Consider the following 14,791-nt stretch of genomic DNA (forward strand, 5'->3'; position numbering starts at 1 on the left):
GTAGTGCATTCATCCAGCCCATACTTCTTTAACTTGCTGACAAGAATACTGTGGGAGACCGTGTCAAAAGCTTTGCTAAAGTCGAGGAATAACACATCTACTGCTTTCCCTTCATTCACAGAACCAGTTATCTCATCATAGAAGGCAATTAGATTAGTCAGGCATGACTTTCCCTTGGTGAATCCATGCTGACTGTTCCTGATCACTTTCCTCTCGTCTAAGTGCTTCAGAATTGATTCCTTGAGGACATGCTCCATGATTTTTCCGGGGACTGAGGTGAGGCTGACTGGTCTGTAGTTCCCAGGATCCTCCTTCTTTCCTTTTTTAACGATTGGCACTACATTAGCCTTTTTCCAGTCATCTGGGACTTCCCCCGTTCGCCACGAGTTTTCAAAGATAATGGCCAATGGCTCTGCAATCACATCCACCAACTCCTTTAGCACTCTCGGATGCAGCGCATCCGGCCCCATGGACTTGTGCACGTCCAGTTTTTCTAAATAGTCCCGAACCACTTCTTTCTCTGTCTCAGGACAGAGTAACAAGAAGGGTTTCTTCAGGTATGTTGGCAACAAGAAGAAAGCCAAGGAAAGTGTGGGCCCCTTACTGAATGAGGGAGGCAACCTAGTGACAGAGGATGTGGAAAAAGCTAATGTACTCAATGCTTTTTTTGCCTCTGTTTTCACTAACAAGGTCAGCTCCCAGACTGCTGCACTGGGCATCACAGAATGGGGAAGAGATGGCCAGCCCTCTGTGGAGATAGAGGTGGTTAGGGACTATTTAGAAAAGCTGGACGTGCACAAGTCCATGGGGCCGGACGAGTTACATCCGAGAGTGCTGAAGGAATTGGCGGCTGTGATTGCAGAGCCCTTGGCCATTATCTTTGAAAACTCGTGGCGAACGGGGGAAGTCCCGGATGACTGGAAAAAGGCTAATGTAGTGCCAATCTTTAAAAAAGGGAAGAAGGAGGATCCTGGGAACTACAGGCCAGTCAGCCTCACCTCAGTCCCTGGAAAAATCATGGAGCAGGTCCTCAAAGAATCAATCCTGAAGCACTTACATGAGAGGAAAGTGATCAGGAACAGTCAGCATGGATTCACCAAGGGAAGGTCATGCCTGACTAATCTAATCGCCTTTTATGATGAGATTACTGGTTCTGTGGATGAAGGGAAAGCAGTGGATGTATTGTTTCTTGACTTTAGCAAAGCTTTTGACACGGTCTCCCACAGTATTCTTGTCAGCAAGTTAAGGAAGTATGGGCTGGATGAATGCACTATAAGGTGGGTAGAAAGCTGGCTAGATTGTCGGGCTCAACGGGTAGTGATCAATGGCTCCATGTCTAGTTGGCAGCCGGTGTCAAGTGGAGTGCCCCAGGGGTCGGTCCTGGGGCCGGTTTTGTTCAATATCTTCATAAATGATCTGGAGGATGGTGTGGATTGCACTCTCAGCAAATTTGCAGATGATACTAAACTGGGAGGAGTGGTAGATACGCTGGAGGGGAGGGATAGGATACAGAAGGACCTAGACAAATTGGAGGATTGGGCCAAAAGAAATCTGATGAGGTTCAATAAGGATAAGTGCAGGGTCCTGCACTTAGGATGGAAGAATCCAATGCACCGCTACAGACTAGGGACCGAATGGCTAGGCAGCAGTTCTGCGGAAAAGGACCTAGGGGTGACAGTGGACGAGAAGCTGGATATGAGTCAACAGTGTGCCCTTGTTGCCAAGAAGGCCAATGGCATTTTGGGATGTATAAGTAGGGGCATAGCGAGCAGATCGAGGGACGTGATCGTTCCCCTCTATTCGACACTGGTGAGGCCTCATCTGGAGTACTGTGTCCAGTTTTGGGCCCCACACTACAAGAAGGATGTGGATAAATTGGAGAGAGTCCAGCGAAGGGCAACAAAAATGATTAGGGGTCTAGAGCACATGACTTATGAAGAGAGGCTGAGGGAGCTGGGATTGTTTAGTGTGCAGAAGAGAAGAATGAGGGGGGATTTGATAGCTGCTTTCAACTACCTGAAAGGGGGTTCCAAAGAGGATGGCTCTAGACTGTTCTCAATGGTAGCAGATGACAGAACGAGGAGTAATGGTCTCAAGTTGCAATGGGGGAGGTTTAGATTGGATATTAGGAAAAGCTTTTTCACTAAGAGGGTGGTGAAACACTGGAATGCGTTACCTAGGGAGGTGGTAGAATCTCCTTCCTTAGAGGTTTTTAAGGTCAGGCTTGACAAAGCCCTGGCTGGGATGATTTAACTGGGAATTGGTCCTGCTTCGAGCAGGGGGTTGGACTAGATGACCTTCTGGGGTCCCTTCCAACCCTGATATTCTATGATTCTATGATTCCTTCACAGAGGGCTGGTCACCTCCTCCCCATGCTGTGCTGCCCAGTGCAGTAGTCTGGGAGCTGACCTTGTTCGTGAAGACAGAGGCAAAAAAAGCATTGAGTATGTTAGCTTTTTCCACATCCTCTGTCACTAGGTTGCCTCCCTCATTCAGTAAGGGGCCCACACTTTCCTTGACTTTCTTCTTGTTGCTAACATACCTGAAGAAACCCTTCTTGTTACTCTTAACATCTCTTGCTAGCTGCAACTCCAGGTGTGATTTGGCCTTTCTGATTTCACTCCTGCATGCCTGAGCAATATTTTTATACTCTTCCCTGGTCATTTGTCTAATCTTCCACTTCTTATAAGCTTCTTTTTTGAGTTTAAGATCAGCAAGGATTTCACTGTTAAGCCAAGCTGGTCGCCTGCCATATTTACTATTCTTTCTACACATCGGGATGGTTTGTCCCTGTAACCTCCATAAGGATTCTTTAAAATACAGCCAGCTCTCCTGGACTCCTTTCTCCCTCATGTTATTCTCCCAGGGGATCCTGCCCATCACTTCCCTGAGGGAGTCAAAGTCTGCTTTTCTGAAGTCCAGGGTCCGTATTCTGCTGCTCTCCTTTCTTCCCTGTGTCAGGATCCTGAACTCGACCATCTCATGGTCACTGCCTCCCATGTTCCCATCCACTTTAGCTTTCCCTACTAATTCTTCCCGGTTTGTGAGCAGCAGGTCAAGAAGAGCATATGCATTTAATTACACACACATACACACTGTCCCGCCAGTCAATGTTATAGTTACCAGTACAGAGTCCAGATCAATCTAGTGGCCAGCTAGGTTGATCAAGGGTAGGGAGGAGCCGGGTTCTGTTGGTCACGACATGATGTTCCGGGGAAGACTTGGCAGGACAAACTCAAAGTTTCACAGCAAGGCACCCTGTTTATATAGTTATTTTTCCTTCATTGGGATCAATGAGTTTTGCAACGTCATGCTGTAATCAATTGTCATTTGATGAGTGTTTTGTTTTCTTAAATTGTCCTAATTTTTTATTTTGTTTTTTTATTAAGTTTTTTAGGGAGTTACTCCATGCTGGTTTTGATCTCAGCTATTTTGTCCCCATTCATAGGTGCCTGTCTCATTTTTAGAGTTGTTAATCTGCCCTCTTCTGACATTTCAATAGGGGCATGTTGTAATTTTCTGGTGCCCTCGCATCTGTCCTTGGTTCCTCCCTAGAACATCTGGGTTGGTGACGGCCTTCACACTTATTCCTTAACAGACACATTCCTCATTCACACAGAACCCGGAACTGAGTTACACGGAGCATTTGAACAGGAACATCAAATTGCAACGCAGGAGAAACAGTCACGGCATTCTTTTACTTATTTCAAAATGCTAAACCTACAACAAAGTGGTGACCTTAAAGGGTCCGCTACTGCCTTGAAATCAGCTCAGATACAGATTCTGGCTGATGCATTTTTACCAGTGGCCCATGAGGCCATTCCTTTCTGCTATTCAAACAGGGTGGCTGGCAGGATATGCTCAAATCATACACCGTACATTTAATACTTGCTACATTATTATTCTTTATTCTAAATTATATAAAATACAAACATAAACTCCTACTGCTACAACAGCGGCAGCTCCCAGATTGCTGCTCCAGCAGCTGCCATGCAGGGATGGGTCCGGCAGCACCATGGGACCACGCGGGGCCAGCAAAAATCTCAGGGAGACAGGTGATCCCAGGCCCTCCTCCCTCCCCCCATATGTCGCCAATGGCTTCTGCCAAGCAGAGACGGGGTCTCAGGACTTCAGTCCTATGGGGCATGCCTGCCCAGGCTCAGGCCTTCAGCAGGAGCTGGGCTTCAGCCCCAAGCCCTGGCAGACACTTCCTACAGAGCTACATCCCCAAGATCCCCTCTCCCCGTAAGGCTGAAGCCATGAGCCCTGGTAGCTGTGCCCTGACTCTTGAACTTCTGAAGATTGTCGTATGCGGCTAGGAGGGTCAGTAAGTTTGGCCACCCCTGGCCTAGGCTCTTGGCTCTCTGCTGACCACCACCTCGCTTGAAGGCCCAGAGTCAAAAGAAGCAAGCCCAGGGCTACTGGAGAATGGTTTCCGTCAATCCACCTCTGGGTTATGGGCCCAACACTCTAACACTGCACCACTCTGCTGGCTGCTTTGGTTTGGCACCCAGCCTGCCTCCCCATCATCTTCCCCATTGGTTGTGTAAAGGTCTTGGCTTGCTTCATGCCTCACCAGGAAAGCGCGGCCATGCTGCCCAAGCCTGCAGCCTGGCCCACCCTGGCTGCCGGAGCACAGAGCTACGCAGGCCAACGGCAGTTCGAGTTGGGAGCCTCGGCTCTTTCCCCTGACAGCCACACAGAGCTGCCTAGCATCTTGAGAGCCTCCCTCGGGTGCTCCCTCATCACAGCTGCCTGCCAGTGCGGGTGGGAAAAGGGGCGAGGAAGCATTGCTGCCTCAGGCTGGGACAGGAGGTCCTCACCTTGCCCAGGCCGCCCGCCTGCCTCACGGCCATAGCATAGAGCCTACAAATCCACTCAGTCCTACTTCTTGTTCACTAAGACACACAAGTTTGTTTACGTTTACGAGCTAATGCTGTCCACTTTTTATTTACAGGGTCACCTGAAAGTGAGAACAGGCATTCGTTCACATGGCACTCTTGTAGCCAGTGTTGCAAGGTATTTTTGTGCCAGATATGCTAAGCATTTGTAGGCCCCTTCATGCTTCCACTACCATTCCACCATATTTGAAAATGTAGAAAAACATCCAAAAATATTGATGATAACTGTCAAGTGATATTCTATTATTGTTGAAGAGTGCGATTAAAATGGCAATTAATCCTGATTAATTTTTTTAATCAGGTTAATTTGTTTTGAGTTAAGAGCTAGAGTTAATTGTGATTAATTGACAGCGTTACCTTTTCTCTCTTCATATGGCATTTGTGAGACTGATACTGGAATCCTGCATGCTGGGCAAGTGATCCACTTTGAACCTGACACTCTCAGGCTTTGCTTTGGGATTGATGTGTCGGCTCTGACCAAGTTCTTCATAAATTTATAGATGTGGGCTAAGGCTGTTTAAATGGCTTCATCCTGCCAACTCTGGACAGACTCCATCCATGCCCCTCCCATGGCTGCCTCCTGCACTCCCATGAGGCATAGATTCTGAAGGTAAGGCCAAAAGGGATCATTATGATCCTCTAGCCTGACTTCCCAGGTCTGTGGAATTTCATTGGGTGATTCCCACACTGAACCAGTGCAAAGTCCGGGGTCTCCCAGCCATGAGGCATGTCAGGATTCCAACAAGGACAGTCATGACCATGGGTCAGAGGAGGGGCAAACCCGTGGCTGGGAGTGGTAGAGGAATTTATAGTCAGGTTCCAGGCTCGGTTTGATATCAAAGATCAGAGTCCGAATCAGATTCCAGGGTCCGGGTCAGGAGGTAAAGTTCAAGTCAAGCTAAGGTCAAAGCCAGGAGGAGTTCAGAAGCAAGGAGCAGAAATGGTCTTGGCAGCTACAGAAGACCCACAGTGTTGCCTGAACTCTTTATATAGGTTAGGCTGCTGCCTGCCAGACCTCTGAGGCAGGACTTCCTCTGGTCTGTTCACAGTAGGCCATGGAGCACAAGATGTGGCAACCTGGAGATGCTGGCCTGGGATGTAGACCCCTGGGGTCTTACAGGGCTTCCCTTAGAGTTCAGTGAACTGAAACCTCCAGCTGAGTCCACAGGGTTTCATTCAAACCCAACCTGCAGTGCTCCATTCGCAAATTCATCATGAGCCAAACCCTGAAAGACTGGCCCAGACCTAGATTCAGCCTTCCACAAGGGGGGTGACCAGCAATAAATCCCCTCCCTCTTGTTGTTCTAGTCAGACACAAACCATGCTCCCAGTCCCAGCTGATGCTATAGACCAGTCCAATCAAACCTTAGAGATGACCCAGTCGTCTGAGAAAACCCTGAGAAAAAACTTCACCCATGCCCAAACTGGAACCTTAGTTCAGGTTCAGCTGAGCCCTCCCACCCTGCTCCCAGAGCTCGGTACCCCTGCATTCTTATCTCCACAGCTGGCAGAGTATTGGGGAACAGGGGCTGAGCTGTTTGAAGAGGGGGAGGAGTGGGGAGGTGACTGGATGCGGAGAGCTTGCTAGGGGTTGTGGGTTAGGGCATTCCGAAGGCCTTTCCCAGGTGGGACTGGTAGGGAGGGGAGACATCAGAGAGTTCACAGGAGCTTTGGACTGGCAGCTGATGTGTTTGGCACTTCTTGAAAGCCAAACCTTTGATATTTGCATTTGGGTACCATAAAGCTACTGCCCTCAAGCGCTTAGAGCACCTCACTGGGAGTCAGGACTCCTGGGTTCTGTGGGGCCTGGGGCAAGGTTACTCATTCTCTCCTGCCTTTCTTTGCCCTCTGTAAGATGGCAATAACATTTAAGGATTGTCTATGTAGGAGAGTTATACTAGAATAACCTGAGTTTAAACCGATACAGTTATAGTTACAGTGTGGACACTCTAATTCTGGTAGGAGAGTGGCTTTTTCAGTTTAACCTGTGTTGCTGGAGAAGGGGTTTGGGCTAACCCAGAAAAAGCCAGGCTTATTCCAGAATGAGTGCACCCACCCGGGGGCTATAGTGCTATAACTATACCAGTAAAACTAGGAATACTTTCCCATTTAGACTTGACCTTTGGTATCTCCAAGGGGAATTCTGAGGACTAATTACCTATTGTTAGGAGTATTAGTGTCAATGTAGGCTCCAGGCCTGTAGTTTTGCCTGAGATAGTACTTTGAGCTCTGCTTGCCTGTTTGGTTTTGGATATATATACATTTTTACTAATATGTGTGAACAAAGAACAAAAGACACTATGTGTTGCATTTTCCACAACCAGATGGGGCTTTTAGTACAATTAAAAAACATAAGGGATAGAGCTAAAGTGTTACTGGGCATGGTGGGAATACAACATATGAGTGCACACTTGAAGACTTCCTTAACTTCTTATCTCAAGGCAAGGTCAAGCAACTAGTTAGGAGGGGCAAGGGGGCTGGGGAGGAGGCATAAGAAACAGTAAAAGCCAAAGAAAGGCCTGGCCTTGGCCAGAGCACAACCTCACTCCTTACGCCTCCCATGGGATACAAAAAAGGTGGGACAAAGACCCCAATTCACAACCCTCCAAAATGGAACATGACCATAATTTGTAAGGGGTGTGAGTAGGAGTGTGCACTGCAGGTATATTTGCGCCTGCTAAGAAGGAGAAGGTGGGAATAGGGAAGGGGGAATAGGGACTAGGGAAGGGGGAACAGAGACACAGGCAAAGCTCTGTGGCGTCAGAGCTGGGAAGGGGGAAACGGGGTAATCGCTCTGCAGCATCAGAGCTGGGAACGGAACACTAGGAAATAGACTCTGCCGGTGTTTAGAGCTATGAATATGTTTGCTTGGCACTAACCCCAATAAACATCGCATTGCCTGCACTTCAGACTTCTGGTCTTCTGCTTTCTGTCTGTGTGACAAGAACCAGGGGAGAGGGTCAAGGGAAACCCTCTGACACCTATCATGGCTAAAGCACTTTGCAGTCATTAGATAAAAGGGCTACATAAATGCAAACTATTGTCTTATGCTGAAGAGCTACTTTCTCCTGCAGCTGAAAACTCCCAGTCACCAACATTCAGGGACGTTTAAAGTGATTTAACTATTAATTTATTTAACTCCTGAAGTCCTAAGTGATCCGTGCCCTGCCTGCTGGAGAAACCCTCTCTGCGTGCCCTATTTCTGCAGCTGGGGCCATCAGAGACACCGGAGCTGGAGAGCCTCTCTCTTAAAAAGGCTGGCCCTGGGGTCAGAGAATCTTCAGTGGGGCATCCCCAGCTTTGGAAATCGCTTCCCCAGCTGGTCCCCCAGCATCCTGGTCTCGGAGGTCTGCTCCGAGGTCTGCTGTACAGACCCCGGACAGGAGATGCAGGCATGCAGCTGCGTGGAAGGGCTGGAGGCGGTACAGCCGTGCCGGAGGAGTTGCATGTTCTGCTCCATTTGCACTGTGGTTCCCAGGAGAGCCCTGTGGTTTAGGGCTCTCCTGGGAACCGAAGCAGCAAAAGGAGCAGAATGTAAGGCCACTGGGCGGTCCCGTGCTGGCAGCTCCTCCGGCACGGCTGTACCACCCCCAGCCCTGTCCTCTGCTGGGGCTGCTGTACAGACTCCGAACAGGAGACGAAGGTACACAGCTGCATGGAAGGCCTGGGGGCGGTACAGCCATGCCGAAGGAGGGCAGCCCCACGTTCTGCTCTTCCTGTGTCTTTCCAGTACACCATACCAGCTATAAATAGCTTACTGGAACGGTGGACCGGACCGGATCACCCTACTTGCACCACTGGGGCCTCCATACCTGTGTCCAGAAACAACGCCTGGCTGGATGGGACCAAGTCCTGAGCTAGGACGGGGAAAAGGTCATCCTCCTCATCCTCCCTTTGGTTGCCCTCCCCATGACAGCAGATCTGTCCTCCCAGAGCTCATGTGTTGGGATCTTGGCTGAGAAGCTGGACCGGTTCTATGTAGAATGGATGTGTGTCGTGCGGGTCACACCCAGCCTGCCACAGTGGATTTTGGTTACTGTAGGCACATTTCTGAGGTCCTTCCCCTCCACCAGCTCTGCTACGCAATGTCCACAGTAGGGAGCTGCTGAGACACTGTAGGGATGGCTTTGGCTTTCCTGCAGCAGGTGCCCTGCCAGGACTACATGTTCTCCTCACCCCAGAGACATGCATGACAATCGCTAGTGTGACAAATTGGGGTTTTATTCATCTTGCTATGTTGCATGTGAGTCTTACTGTCCTATACTAATACTGTGTGTACCTGTTTCCCTGTGTACTGCACCAATACTTCGGTGGTGGGAATTGGGTGTGAGAGTTTTGCTGAGGCCCTCTGCCCTGTTATTTGCACATATGCTATGGCCAGTGCCTTTTGTAACTTGAGACCCAGGAGGGGGATGTGATCAGGTGACACTTTTTGCCCAGGAAGCAGGACAAAGATGAGGCGGAGGAGCAAAGCGGGGGAGGACAGAGGTCGGGGCAGTCTGCTGTGGGGCACTGGAAGAGGGAGAGTCCAGGGCGTCAGGCCCAGGACTCCCTAAGAGTCACTGATTTCTGTGCTAACAAGTTCTGTTCTGTGCTGTGTACTTCTCAACTAATAAACCTTCTGTTTTACCGGCTGGCTGAGTCACTGCTGACTGTGGAGTTGGGGTGCAGTGCCCTTTGGCTTCCTCTGGAGCCCTGCCCGGGCGGACTCGCTGAGGAAAGCACACGGTGTGGAAGGGGAGGCTGAATGCTCCGAGGTCAAACCCAGGAAGGTTGAAGCTGTGTAAGCTTCTTGCCCTGACGACAGTATGCTCAAAGAGAGGAGGCTCCCCCAGAGTCCTGACAGGCTTCATAGGGAGTAGTTCCAGAGCATTGCCTGGTGACTCTGTGACAGCTAGCTTTTCTCATTAGTGGATCTCAAAGGGCTTTATAAAGGAGGGTCAAGATCCATCTCCCTGTTACAGCAGAGGAAACTGAGGCACAGAGAGGGGCACAAGTTCACACAGCAGGCCAGTGGCAGAGCTGGGGATAGAACCCACATCTCCTGAGTCGCAGTCCGGTGCTCTGTCCACAGCAGGTGTCACTCTCTAGGTCTAGGTGGAGTTGAGAAGGAGCTCACTTGGAAAATGACTTGCAAGTGAGCTCTGCATGGGCTGTTTGTATGGGTAAGGGGCTTCCAGGCAAGATAACCCCTCCGCAGCAGGGTGCACAAAGGTGACCAGACAGGCTACTTCTACCATGACTGGTACACGGTGCGCAACTGGGGCACTATTTGCATCAATAGCATTATCTTGATAGGGAGATGTGTTCACATGAACTCTGCTGATTGAGCTAGTATCAGCTGAAGGTGACCCCTGCAAACTATTGGAGACACTGACATGACCGATGGCCAGTGAAACACCGATTGCACTAGGTTTGTGTGTGGGTGCAAAGGCATTTCCTACTCACTAGAGGACAATTCAGTTGACTGACCTCTCATATCTAGACAAGGCCGGAGGTGCAGGGTGCTGTTTTTTGCTGTGGACTAATATAAACCTCACAGATCTACTGAAGGGGGCAGGGGTGGGGGAAGGTGGTTTTATGCCACATTTGTACCCTCCTGGTCCAGGGATGAACCAGCCCATGCAGCAACATAGGCAGCCAGGAGGCCCCCTGCACTGCCTGATGGATGACAGTGCTGCTGCTTGCTCCTTCTCCCCCAGCTCACCTCTGGCTCCTCCACACACCCCAGCATGCACCCTGCACGTGGGGCTATGGGGCAGGGAAGGGCATGTAGGGCAGCCTGGGCCTGTCTTCCACAATGCCTGCAGTTGTATATTTCCTTCCACCCCAGAAACCCCGGTTCTGTTAAATCTGGGAACCTCTCCTGTTGCAACAGAAGGTCAGATTTGGGCTGACTCCACTTTTACCCAACTCTACGTTGGGCCTGATTTTCCTCTGCCCTGCGCCTTGTGCAGAGTGGGTACATGGTGCTGCCAATCTGCTCTTGTGACTCCTCACACCCCAGAGACATTCTGTCCTCTGCCAATCCCAGCACCTCCAGACCCTGCCACTCGGATGCTGCTCCCCCACCCTCTGCTCTTAAGCAACTCTGGCTCCCATGGCCAAGATTCTGTAGCCTTAATCCCTGTTGTTTTATTAACTCACCCCCATTAAAGTCCAAAATACTGACTCATTCCACATCACTCCCCAAGGACATATCTGTTTATTGTGGTATTCTGCAGCAGCCTGGCAAACTGGGATCAGGTACCAACCGCTGCACAACCCGCAGGGAGGTGCTCTAAGGAGCCTGTGCAAATTTGGGTGACGTTCAGGTTGGAGCTCCCAGGCATCACTAACTTCCAGACCCAGGGTCAACGTGGGCTCTCACTTACCCTCATGTGACCCCATTCAAATGAAGAGGATCACACGTGTGTAACAGCAGAATCAGTGTCCCAAGGCAGTGGGGTTTAGCCTTGCTGAGGCACTCTCTGAGGAGTTAGAATTTGTATAGTCCCAACAACAACAACAAAGGGGTGGGGGATTCCTAGGAAACCAAACTTTTCACAATAAAATGTCATTTTTGATAGGAAATTTTGAAAGAAAATGAAATTTTTCCTTTCAGTTTTTGAAAACCCCCACATGTTGGAAATTTCATATTTAAGTTTCCCCCTTGCTCTAATTTCCCCCCTACTAAATGAATAGATTGGATGGGGGGGGGGGGCGGTGTCCAATTTTCTTTTCTCTCTTTTTTCCCTTTTCCACTTTTTTCAACTTTGGAAAAGTTACAGTGGAAGAAGGAAATGCTGAGACTTTATCACTCTGGAATCCTTTAAAAGGTGAGGGCATTTTGAAAAGATCCAGAATCCTACAGTTTGCTTTTTTCTGTTGCAAACTTTTCCAAAGTTAGAGAAGTTTTGAAAAGTTACAGAGTGGGAGAAAACAAACAAACAAAAAACCCTGGATATTAGTCATTTTTATTGCATCTTCTGAGAAAGAGGAAAGAAGGGGCTGGGAAGGGGAGAGAAAACAGAGAAATAAATAGGAAAAAAAAGGAAATTTAACATTTTTGAAAAAGTAATGAAAATTTTTTAAAATGGAAGATTACTTCAAACCCTGAAAAAAATGGGGGGGAAACTGAATTTTTTGTAAATGTTTTCCCCTAAGTTTTGACCATATTTTGGTGGTTCCATAATGCAATATCTTTTAGCTTCCAAAAATTTGCCTTAAAAGCATCTGAACCTTGTGATACTGCTGCTAGGTATATTCTCTCCAAACACTTGCAAATGCCCTACATTCTAACTCTCCTTCACAGTCCTTTTGCCCAGCTCTGTTGAGCTTTTACACCAACCAATTTCCACCAGCAGAGAAACTGGCCCTTTGTGGTTCTATGTCTACATGGCGCAGCAGTTCAAACTACTGGCTATGCATCTGAGCGCGCCCAGGTGTTGTGCTGTGACACCCCCGTGTGGCCACTGCACAGATTCGCTCCAACCCTTCCCTCTTCTGTTCTCTTCACAGGGGAACCTTTCTTATCTTGCCACAAGTACTCCTTTTCTTTCTTATCTTGCATCCAAACCTGCACTGTGCCCCTCCTCCAAAAATATCTGACCTGGGGCAGCACAGTTTTCCTTTCTTCCACTTACAGCTGAGTCAGAGCCCAGCCCAGTTCAGCCACTCCCAGTGCTGATCCCTGCTGTCAGCAGCTGTTATTTCTGCAGCAGCAAACACAAAGCCCTGCGGAGTAAGTGATCCCACCTGAATCTGGCCTTGCGCTTAGGCAGCAAAGGTAAACTCCTCCTGATTGTACCAAGCCCGAGAGTTAAGCAGCCCAGAGATGGTGCTAGGTCCAGGCTTATCTGTTATCACTGAAAGCTGACTTTGTACCATGGCTGAGCCAGGCTGTGGGCAATGGGCAGGGCAAACTGCCAGCTGCACCAGTGAGTTAGCAAATCCCATGGCACCCTTTGCCGGCACAAAAGTGACACCTGGTGAAAGAATGGAGCATTTGGGACAACACCAAGCCTGTTATATCTCTCCCCTTACGACCAGCCCAGCACATGTTCTCTGCTTCTTCCCTCTGCTGATCAAAGGGACACAGCTGACTGCAGCTCCTGGAATCACCACGGAACTGCCCATTAGTGGCATGTCCCAGCCCCAGTCGGACTCCTGGAATCTGTTCCCTGCTTCCACTCACGTCTTGTGGCTATCAGCCAGGGCATTCGGGGGTGGAATTCCCTCCTCAGAGTCAGCTCCCCAAATCTCCCCTCTGTGCGGGTTCACAGACAAATGACCAGGAGATGCCTGAGCTGCTGTAGCAGGGCGAGGTGGGGAGGGGATAGAAGGGAGCCAGCTGGGTTTCCTGTCTGACCATCCCTCTGATCTGATACATAGCACCAGTGCAGCTCCCTCTCTGGGGACACCACATGTGGCAAGAGCTCCTGACTTTCGCAGGGTGGGGAGAGAAAGCAAATCAGGCTTCCCTGAATGCGATGACACCAACTCATCCCCTTCCAGTATAACAACCTTCTCCTACTGCTAGCAAATGTATTTAGTTTTGTAGACAAGTGGTAGAAGTCTGTGCTGAAGCATTCACAATTCAAAGCTGTATTCATGATGGATGAAGTGGGGTGGTGACAGGTGCAACTAACAGAGTTTCTTTTTAGCTTTTTCATTCCCCAACGCCCCCACCCAGGAAATGACAGATGAAAAACTACATTAAAAGAATGTTAATTAGATTGAAAAATCAAGGTCCCAAAAGTTAGGAATTGCCAGAATTAAGATTGCTTGTGCAACCTACATCATGATACAGTTCTTAATTACATGACCACATATTCTTTTTTCCACAGGCTGCATGTCTCCTTCAGTGCACAGCTGGATGGGCCAGGGAACAGAATTAAGGTTGTGCAGACAATTGTAAAGCTGCAAATCTTACTTCTGAGGGCTTGACTTTGTAACCTAATTAACTTTCTTGGTATGCAGTTTTTTGTATGTGATATATTCATAGCTTGAAGGAACCAGCCACAGCTCTACAAGTATCTCCCGAGAGCAAATCTGGTAAGGGAGGACATCTCTCTCTCTTCAGCACAAACCACCATAACCTCAGCCATATTTATTTCACACAGTATCAGGAATGAAACTAACCCATGCTCATAATAAATCCCATCATCACTCTCTCCAGAAGCTACATACGCCGCAAGCATCCAGGCCGTTGCAAAGAAAGCTGAGGCCCATCTAGGAGGATCTGGCCTGAATTTGCTAATAAAGCTGGTGTTATGCCAGAGAACACCCTGGAGCCAGCCACTCCTGCAGATATGTTGGACATGTATAAAATCAATGTTGTGGGACTAATGTTGGTGACCCAGGTAAGAGTCTGCCTGTCACAGGGCTTCAACTGAGAATTTGTAGCTTCTACTTCGGTTTCCAGGGAAGAAAAGCAGCTGAAGAGATCTAGAATTTCACTCATCTCTGTTCTAAGTCAAAGGGACCCAATCTTGTCTTAGTTACACCTGTGCCACCCCCGTGACGTTAATGGAGTGGCAGTTGTGTAGCAAAGAAGAGAATTTAGTCCAAGATTCATATAGGCATCCAGGTACCAGAAGCAAGACACAAATCATTCATTGCCATCTCTTTCCATTTCTCAGACCAGAGTGGTGCTTTGCTTTGCTGCTGATACCAAGAAAACTTTGCTAATGGGAAAAGCTGGCCAGACTCAGACATTTAGCATCATCCAAATCAAATCCCCTGGCCATGTGCTGCTCACATTCATTTGGAGCAAATGAACAGCACTGATAACGTCTCCGCTCATTTGGCTTTTCTCTGCACTCCAGCCACTGCTGGCACTGAACACTTCCTGCACCCACTGCACTGTTTGCTCCGGCTAAACACAGAGTAAACGCCCCTCTTTTGAG

Source organism: Natator depressus, chromosome 12 (genome assembly GCF_965152275.1).
Source record: "Natator depressus isolate rNatDep1 chromosome 12, rNatDep2.hap1, whole genome shotgun sequence".
Lineage (NCBI taxonomy): Eukaryota > Metazoa > Chordata > Testudines > Cheloniidae > Natator > Natator depressus.